This window comes from Tyto alba, unplaced genomic scaffold (assembly GCF_018691265.1).
Source record: "Tyto alba isolate M040663 unplaced genomic scaffold, T.alba_DEE_v4.0 Super-Scaffold_33, whole genome shotgun sequence".
In the NCBI taxonomy this organism is placed as follows: domain Eukaryota; kingdom Metazoa; phylum Chordata; class Aves; order Strigiformes; family Tytonidae; genus Tyto; species Tyto alba.
In genome coordinates, this window is record NW_024881308.1 from 11639418 (window position 1) to 11646811 (window position 7394).

The window sequence follows — 7394 nt, forward strand, 5'->3', positions numbered from 1 at the left end:
AGGAGCCCTCAGGGGAAGAAAAACCCTCCAAAACCCACATCCTACCTTATTTTCAACAGTGTATGCTACTCTTTATTTCATGCCACTTTAGTAAGGTAAACTAATTTGGTTTCCTGTTTCCAATAAATTTTATATGTACAAAAATATTTATATATGTCTATTATATATAAATCTGATTAGAAACATGTATGTATGAACAAGCACATGTTTTCTATCAATAGCTGTGTGTGTGTTCATATGTGTGTGTGAAAGAATACATATGAATGCCTTATTTCAACTGATATTTTAGCTTTTATTTCATAAATCCCGGCTGCTGAAGGTGCCAGATGAATCACAGGTTAGAAAATAATCTAAAATGAATAGCATAGCATAACATAAAACATTACATAACATAACATAAGAAACAGCAGTATAACTAAATTTAATGGCAGGTAGGACCTGTTTACAGGTGCTCAGACATTTCCTGCCAGGAGGTCCATGAACCGTGCTGGGCTCAGCGCTCACTCCCCCCACTCCAGCCCACTGTGTGCTGCAGCGTTTTCCCTTTCCAGGCTCCCTGTTTGCTGAGCCCACCCTAGAGCACCCCAAGGGCTGCCTGAGGCTTTGCAGGAGCCCCGTCACTTACTGTTGCCCCAGCTCAGCTCAGCCCTGGGCTGAAGGCTAAATCTGGGACTGCTTTTCTGATTTACTTAGGGCTGGAAACACCGTCTCTGTCCCAGTAAGGTCTGTCCATGGCTGGCGTGGACGCAGACAGTTTTCTGGGAGGCTGGACAAGGTTGGGCAGGACCCAGCCCTTGAGCTGTGCCCAGGCATCTCTGGGATGAACATGAGTTAGTCCGGGTCAAAACCGTGTCCTGGACTGAGCTCACGTTTCAGCAGGCTGGAAAAATTAGCAAACAGATCACATGCTGATGTGAGAGTCGGGGCTGGGAGATGGGCACGCACGGTCTGGGGTCGTTTTTTGCTCCTGCTGGAGGGAGTCCTGGGCTGAGCAGAGCCCGGTGGCTGGCTGTCCGTCGTTCTGCATTCCTGCATGCTCTCTTCAATCAGTCAACCATGAGCACTTCAGCCTCAGTCTGCTCAGTCCAGAATACAGATATTTTGGGCATCTGCAATCTGGACGAAAGCTCCAGTCTTGCCAGCAGCTCTGCATGGGCTTGAATGGAAAAAAAAAAAAAATTAAAAATATCCCATCGAGTTGGGTAAACACTGCCTGGCTGCCTCAGCCAGGCACTGCCAGCCTCCTGTCCCGGCCCTTGTCCCCCTGGGCAGGGGAGCAGCCTCAGCCCCAGAGCCACTATGCAGTTGCCCAGCCAAGACAGAGCTGTAGAAAAATAATAAATTTAATCCAAATGTTTATACCACTGGCACTGTCCAGGTCATGTGCCTAGTAAAGCTGAAGAGCGAATGAATATTTTCTTGTAGCTGCCATCTAAACTGCCAGAAATGATTGCTGTGCAGAGCATCCCGGAGCAGTGCTGGAGGAGGCGGGGGGGGGGGGGGGGGGGGGGGGCTGAGACCTGCTCGGACAGATGGATGGACACACAGAGGCGTTGGGTCCAGGTTCAGGGAGTGGACCAAGAGCTGTGTGCAGGCAGTGGGTTTAGGGGCACGTTTGGGGTTTCTGTGTGAGTGAGGCACTGCCAGATTGTTGGCAGAGTGAGGACCCTGGATTTCCCCTCCCCTGCTCTTGCGCACACACACACACACACACACACACACACACACACACACAGACATTCCTCTTCCCATCCTCATCACACATGGTGAGCTCCGTACGTGCAAGGCACTGAACTCCAGCCCAGCCCCAGCTCCCGCAGGGGTCTGTAACGCATCCTGGTTGCTACAGGTTTGTGTGCCGAGGTGCTTTAAAAAAAAAAAAGACAACCACCCCAACCCAACCAAGCGCAGCTGGAGCCTGCTGCCTGAGAGCGTCGCAGCGTAACGGTTACAACAGGCTTACTCATTTCTCCAGTGAGTAAGACTGAAAGAGGAGCCCCGTGGGTGCGGGGCCGGGTGGGGGGGCTGGCGGACGATAAGGAGCAACTCCCTAATCTCCAGCCCCAGCAGCCAAGAGGGTGAGGGTGATAACTCACACAAACCCCAGGCTCAAAGCAGTGAGGGGGGTGGTGCTGCTGGTTTGAGTGTTTGCAGAGATGCCCTCACCTCGGAGCGGGGAGGGGGGGTGTTTCTGCAGTGTGTCCCCCCCCAGCCCAGCACCCCCAGGAGCTGGTGGTGGTGGCAACCACAGGGCATGCACCCTGGCCCGCCCAGCTAGCCTCTGCACTTGATGCCCTGTGCTCCCTGGGGCATAACCATGGAGAAAGGTGGCTACAGCAGGTAGCATCCTTCACCTGATAAATCACCCTGTTGAGGATGAGCCAAAGTTTGGAAACTTTTTTTAGAGGTAAGGAAGGTCCCAGCCAAGGTCCATCTTCGGCCACCCCATGGGCAGAGTGTTGCTGGCAAGCTGGGAGCACAGCAAAGTCTGGTGCTCCCCTGATTCAGACCTGGGCTGGGATTTTGGCTCAGATACCTGTTTTTTATCTGCCCCATTGGAGAGCCTCCAGGCAGGCTAGCTGGGTCAGGCCAGAGCCCATTGGGGCCCATCTCCTGCAGCCCCCACTACTGCTGCATCACCCACCCCCAGCTCCCGGGGATAAACACCACAGCCCCCTCACCAGCCCCACATGGGCCAAACTGCACATGATAAGCCCTGCTCCAAAGCACATTTTTGTCAGAGGGCAGCAAGATAAAAATCTTAAAATAGCTCAGCGTGACATTCGCCAGGGTGCCACCGCACTTCCCACACGCTGCTGTCCTCCGTCCTCCCTCCCTGGCTTTGGGGGAAGGCTGGGTTCCTAAAAACCAAAGCAGGACACGTGTAGAGCCGCTCTTGTACCTGGCACCAATCACTGCGGAGCAAGACTCTGCCTCTGCTTTTGGGGTGCCCCCTGCTCCTGCAGAGCCCTGCCATAGGGCCCCCCCTGTCCCCAGCTTGCTGCAGGGAGCATCACACCCTCTCAACCATCTCTCCTTTGGCTCGGACCAAGCACCACTTGGCCAAGTCCCCAGTGAGGGAACAAAAGCAGAGAGCCCCAGCAACGGGCCAGGGAGCTGGGGGAGGGCACAGCTCCCTGCATGGCTCCTCTCCAACGCTGGAAACCAACGGGGCATAAAAGTGAAACATCCCCCTCGCTGCCTTCGTCCCCCCCCTGGGGACGTTGCAGGCTGGGCTGCTGTGTGCCTGGCCAGGCTGCACCAGTGGCTTGCTGAGGCTGGATGCTGTGGGGAAGACTGGAGGAGCTGATGCCAGCATCCTCTCCTGGAGAGGCCAATGCAGCTCCAGCTCCAACTCCCTCCTTGCAGGGTGAACCCACTTCTTTAACCCCTCTGGTGCCAGCTGGCCAGGGCACTGCCCTGGCCTTGGTCCCTGGGCTCTCGGCAGTGCTGCCAAATAAATATCATAAAAAGCTTTAGCCTTTCGCAGATTTTAGGCACACACTCCAACTCTCCCTAATTTTGTGTTTAGTTTTGTGCAGCTATTAGCATGCCATATTTAAAGGCGCAGTTTCAATTCATATCTATCTTGATCCTTTTTTTTTTTTTTAAATGGAAAACAAGATTAAAAATAGTCATCAGAGAAAACAAACACTGTAATGCCCACACAAATTTTTTTTCTAACAATTTCAAAAATGCCCATGAGAGCAACTGCTTTTAAGCAGTAAAGAATAGCAGCGGAGAATTTGCAGCGCAGACATGGCACTAAGGAAATAAGCATTTAATTTAGGGAGGAAACTGTGGTCCACACGCTACCACACTGCAAACCCAAGCTCCTTTCACTGCGACCGTCTCACACCTGGCTGGTAGCAGGCAGCCCCAAGGAGGCACACTGGGATTACTGGGGAAGTCCTGCCAGCATCACCTGGCCATGACGAGAAAAATCCTGCCATTTGCTCTGCCCTGTGGATACTGCAGAGCTCGGGAGGTGGTCATGAACTCCCCAGCGCAGCATCACCTCCAGTCTCAGCCAGTCACAGTTTGGCTCTGAGGACAGGCTGCTGTGACGCACCATGTTTATCCTTTTATTCACGATACTAATTCTTTTATTAATGATATGGCTAGTAAAAGCAACTGAGCTCACTTCAATTAGCTCATGGCCCTGGAATGAGCCTTTTTGCTCATACTCCGTGGTGCAGATGATGGTGGGGGCTTTGTCCAGACCTCCCTGTGTGGAGGCACACGCTCCTTCCTCTCCCACGCCCCGCGGGCTCCCATGGGATGGGGTGGCAGTGAGGCAGGGCAGTGGTGTGCAACTCGGAACCCACCAGCGTGGCAGCTCATCCCCACACGTGTGCAGCCAGTGCCACACGTACCGGCCAAGTGCCTCCAGTTCCCCAGCACACTGCAGGAGCGAGCTGAGCCGGGGACGAGGCGAGCCATGAGCTCGCAGGGATGCCACGTGCCCAGGCAGGATCCCGGGATGCCGGCTGGCACTGAGCTGAGGAGCCAGCAGAGCCCACACCGACCTGAAGTTAACTCTGCCAGGCTGGCTGGGGCTTTTGAGGGGGTGTTTTCCCCGGCCTCCCTCACCTCCCTCTGCAACACCAGCAAAGCCCCAGGGATGTGGGTTTCTCCAGGCAGGAGTAGCACGGTGCATCTCATGCCCCTGATGTTTTTGGGACGGGGCTGTGGGGAAACCCCATGCAGGAATCATCAGAAATGACCTGCATGACACATGCTACGTGGAAAAATCGAGGTTGAAGTTCCCCCATCAGTGGCCAGGTTGTGCCAGCGTGATGCCAGCAGCCGCCCAGCGAGGCAGGCAGGCAGCCCCACGGGAAGGGGCTCTTTTGCTGCACCTGTATTTGACTGTAGAGCTGCAGAACCTTAGGGTTCCCTCCCCACCTCCCATAGCCCTGGGCAAGGGAAGAGACAGACAGACATCACTACAAGGAGCAGGGATTCCCCTGCTTCCCCAGCAGTGACCGACATGGCCAGAAACAGGCCCCAAAAGGCTCATGTTAATTAACCTCACATTCTCTTGGCCCCTTCTGCTATGCTGCTATCCCCAAAATACAGTCCTATGGGCCCAGTGCTGCACATCCCACTCATGGGTGCCCCGGCTGAGGAGCAGCCAGCGGCCACCTAAGTGCCAGCACAAGGCAATGACCCTTCTGAAGATCCTTTTTAAAAGCTGATTTATCCCCAGTTTAACCAGCCCTCCACACACCAGAGCTCCCCTGCCCACCTTGGCTTTCGTGCGGTGTGGGAGCACAGATGTGTTGACACTGGGGGAGAAATTGGCTCAGGGGACACCCACTCCGGAGAGGTGCAATCTGTCTGGAAAACAGGTTTTTGCTGCAGCACCCTGGGAGCAGAGTATGGGCAGAGCTGCTCCCTCGCACAGCTCCAGGAGCACACCTCAGCGGTTCGGCCGCTCTCCCTGCGGGAACAGCAGCGTGGCGTGCAGCACTGCTGTCCCACAGCCCACGTGGGAAAGGCTCCGCTTGGTCCCCTCGGCGCCCCGCGACGCTATGTAAATACTGACGGGATTTTCTTAGCAGCCGTGACACACACATCTGCTCATGCAAAGCGTGCCCAGGGCGGGAGCGGGTGGCCGGGATTGCCCAGCCGTCGGCCGGCGCAGGAAGCTCGCCGCCACGCACGGGTGGCTTTTCTGCACCAGCCAGGCTGCAAGCTTGAACTTTTAGCCTGCAAGTGCTTCATGCATCCAGACTAGCCACCCCGGCTCCCCTCCTTGCCCGGAGAGCCTGGGCTGAGCTGCAGCCCACCCTCCCACCCAGGCAGGCAGTGGGGAACCATCTCTGCCGGCCACGCAGGGACAGCCCCTCAGCCCGCCGCAGCGTGCCTGCCCCAGCACAGGTAACGCTGGGGGATGATTAGTTCACGCTGTCATCAAGACAAAATAAAGCCCAGTTGCTGTATTAAAATACAGGTTTTTTCATAATTGTTCTATTTCCATGTGCCTGCGTACACCCGGCCGCCCCACTCTTGCCAGGAAAGCCGAGTGCTGATCATTGTCAGATGGTTCACACAGAGGTTTCTGTTTTGTTTTGTTTTTATAAGGATCCAAGATGATAGGGGGAGGGAAAGAACTTTTGTCCTCTGCTTAAAATAATTCAAGAGCTTTCCACTGTCTACGCCAGGCTCAAGCATACATTTGCATAACAAATGGGCCTCTCCCCACTCTTCAGCCCTGGGTGACCCCAGCTCTATCTCCATCATCTCCATCTCCACCATCTCCATCTCCCATCCCAGCCGTGGGCCTGGGTTGCCTCTGGGGAGAGGAGGGCATGTGGAAGGTTGTAAGTTTTCAGCACTTTTGCCAATCAAGACTTTGTAAACAGCCTCTGGAACATTTCAGCAGTAAAACGTTTGCTTGGTGACCAACAAATAATTCCAGGCATCTTTTATTTTGCTGTAAAAATGCTACAAAGCAAGCTGATTCATGATTCTCCCTAACCTAAAGCCCACTGACAGCAGGACCAGACACCAACTTTGCTGTTATTATCAGAAGTGGCCTTTCTGTGGCGGGCATTCTCCTCCACATAGCGATGCACAAGCACAAGGCACAGGCCTAAGAGCCTGTTCAGGTGCAGAAAACCCAAGCAAAGCCTCTAGAAGTTTCACAGGATTTTCTTTTTTTTGCCCTTGAGGCAGATTAACACTTTTGCTAGTTCAGATGTAGAAATTATTCTAACAGTTCTGCTATTGCCATTTAAACAGATTTCATTGCAGGGTGCTTCCAGAGAGCATCTGCTGCCATGGCTGAGGTCACAATTTTCAGCCCAGCAAGCAGATAAAACTGCTGCAAGAGTCCATTGCCAGAGCTATTTTGAGCAGAGCAGTATCACCTCAACCCCTCTGCTGAGGAACTGGAGGAATTTTCTAGTTCCCATTCTTCTTCTGGGAGGGAAAAATAGGGCAGTAAAGCTTACATACCTTTGTGTAGCTCTGTGAGGTGGCAGGAGAGTTTTCACAAGAAACTGGGTGGAAGCAAATTCTATCAGAGTCCAAATGCCTGATCAATTATATCAGAATATTGTATTCTGGTGAAGTGGGGGAGAAGGGAAGTCCCAGCAATACTGAAACATCCCTTCTAGACAATGACTGAAAAAAATGTAGCAGTTGCTCATTTTGAAATGAGTTTCTGTAGAGCTTAGATTTTTTTTTTTTTTTTTTTGCATTACAGCACATTATGGGTACACAAATAAAAAATGAATCCATAATCGGTCAGAAACTATCATCCCTCCACCCGCCTTTTTCTTTTAGAGTAAACTTTGAAATCTGGCGTTTTACATAATGAGGACTATAGAGCAAACGTCCAGAAACCTATGCAACATTAAGCATCCATCCTCTGCACCAGGTCG

General features: G+C 53.0%; 1 long non-coding RNA gene across 1 annotated transcript; it reads right to left on the minus strand.

The window, feature by feature from the left end:
• Positions 1-271: 271 nt before the first annotated feature.
• Positions 272-7115, minus strand: LOC116959022. The gene is made up of 2 exons (XR_004405604.2): positions 6967-7115; positions 272-1156 (listed from the first exon to the last, which is right to left on the minus strand). It is a non-coding gene; the product is annotated as an uncharacterized LOC116959022 (long non-coding RNA).
• Between the last annotated feature and the right edge of the window lie 279 nt (positions 7116-7394).